The sequence below is a fragment of the Eubalaena glacialis genome, chromosome 8, assembly GCF_028564815.1.
Source record: "Eubalaena glacialis isolate mEubGla1 chromosome 8, mEubGla1.1.hap2.+ XY, whole genome shotgun sequence".
NCBI lineage: Eukaryota > Metazoa > Chordata > Mammalia > Artiodactyla > Balaenidae > Eubalaena > Eubalaena glacialis.
The window spans coordinates 879,780-882,323 of NC_083723.1; positions in this window are offsets into that span (position 1 = coordinate 879,780).

Genomic DNA, 2,544 nt, shown 5'->3' on the forward strand with positions numbered 1-2,544 from the left:
TCTCCTTCTGTATGACTTCCTGCATCCTTTGTAGAAGAGTCTAGGGAACTGATTGTGTTTCAGAGGCAAAGAATCCTGCATTAACTACGCAGGAGTTTTTGTTTTTTTAAAGCTTCATGGGAGAATTTCTACCACATTAGCCTGATTTGGGTTTTCTTTAAGAATGTTCCTCTGAGTATTTGTAATATTTCTAGGGAGGTTTTTCAGACTTGTAAATTCTGATAGTTGTCAGATTTCACTCACTAAGAGAGAAGTCACGTCTGCCCTGGCCTGACACCTCCCCTGCATCTGTGCCCCCGTGTCCCTTGGCTTCTTCCTGGAGAGTCAGGGCCCCCCAGCTGGGAGACTGGAGGGCGGGCAGAGGGAGAATCCAGGGTGTCCCCTCCTGTCTTAGGTGGCTCTGGCAGCTGCTTTTGGGGTGTCCCCGGGTCCCCCCAGCCCAAGGACAGTTGCCCCAGTTGTCTTCTCGGCACGTCTACACCCCTGTGACAATGTTTGGTGTTCGACTCTTTTAAGTGCCCAGGGCGTGCTATTTACTGATTGCACACTGAGGCGTGCACTTTTGCTACTTGGCAGGTAGTTCTGTGACTTTTCGGGGTGCGGGGAACCGTGCGGGGACCCTGGTGTTGACGTATGAGTATGGTCCACACACTCTTCAAAAACCCTCTTCCCTGAGATTCTTAGGTTCACCCCAAAATGAGGGTGGGTAATCAGGTCATTCGAGACCCACTGAGCCGGGCACCGGTCCAGATGCTAGGACCCCCTCCTGGCCCCCCTTCTGTGCTGGAGGCTGCAATGTGGAGAGGGAATGCCTGTGGTTTCTCCCTCGGCACCCTGGAGAGGTGTCTGCTGCACCCCAGAACTGAGGCTGCCCAGGAGGGAGCCGCCTGGAGTCCCCCGGGAGTCTGGCAGGTCCTGGAATGTGTGTGTCCACCGGCTCTTGGTGGCCTCCAGCGCTGGCACAAGCTGCAGGAGCTATGCCCAGGTTCCTGTCACCAGGCTCCCATCTGTCCCCAAAGTCCGAGTGCCCCCGACTTCAGCGAGACATTGCCGGTCCCTCTGGACGCGCGGCTGCCCGGCTGACCGGTGGCCCCTGCAGCCCACGTGTTCGGTTGGGTCCCCTGTGCTTGTGGTCACTAGGCCCCAGGCCCGGGTGAGGGGCCGTGGGGGACCTGCGGGCTGGTCCTGTGTGCGCCCTTCCCACGCAGGTGTGGCCGCGGGGTTCCTCGTAGTGAAGCTGCGGGGTGGGGGGTTGGGGGGAGGCAGAAGCTGGGCGGTTGGCAGCCCAAGAGGCTGTTACAGCCTGAGAAGGGCCGGTTCTCCTTCAGCCGCTGTCTATGCGGCGTCTCCCCGGCCACGGCCGCAGCCCCGCGTCCACTGCTGGGAGCCGCCCTGGAACCTGCTCACCGACCCCCTTCTCTGGGGCGAGGCCGCGGGAGATGACTCTGTACAAGGCTCTTCCTACAGATGCTGAGGCCCCGCGGAGGTGCCCGGGGAGGGGAGGGGGGGCCTGCTCCGCCCTCTGCTGGCCATGGCGGGGAGGGGCCCTGCCCATCCGTCGGGGGAGACCCCGCCCTGCCTCACCCCGGGGGTGGGGGGGGGGGCTTGTGAGGCCACGTGACGGCCCCACGAGGACTGAATGGTGCCCACCCGCGGGGAACTCCGGTCGGACTCTTGTGATGGGATAAAAGTAATGATCAGATGCATTTCCACCACGACAACCTAAGCTGTGGACTAGTGTGGTCTCCGGTAGGACTCCGGAGCTGACGGTGCTTCCCCCGCCCTCACCGCCCTCCAGCACCCGGGTCCCTCCTCTCCCTCCATCCTGGGCCAGAGAGAACTGGGGCCGGAACTGAGGACCGGGACAGCTGGAGAGCTGGTTCAGGTCTGAGAGACGGTGCGGCTGCGCTGGTGTGGCGTGCTCTGCGCACACGCGTGCGCACGTGCCCACACAACACACATGGGCCCGCACAGAACACGCCCCCGTGCAAACGCGCACACAACACACGTAACCACACACGCGCAGGCCCCGTGCACACGTGGGTGCGCAGACAGACATTCACTAAGTAGGAAAGGAACGGCACTCAGTTGCCTTGACCTCCCGGGGGAAGGAGAGCTTTGGCACAAATCCCACCCTCGGGGCCAGCCTGGGAGCCCCGCCGAGGGTGGGGAGCGTCTGCTCGTTTTAGGGTCTCCTCCAGAGACAATGGTTTAAAAAGAAAAGTTTTTAAAGGTAACGTATGACTGTCCTAGAGTAGATATCAGTGAAATGTGCGCTGCGGGAATGAAACGATCCTGCGGCGAGGGCACCTCGGTCCCGGTGTGAGAGGGAGGGAGAAGACTTTGCCTCAGGAGGCTCCCCAGGTGCACGTGGCTCAGGAGAGGCGGGAACTGCAGCCTGAGGAGGGATCTCACGTCCTGTCGTGCGCGTTTAGAAGGGGCCTGTGTAGTTCCTTTCAGCCCCAGACAGGAAGGACAGTGCTGAGGCCACAGGTGCTGGTGGCGTCTTACCCACCCTCTCAGGGCACGATGCACCTATGCACA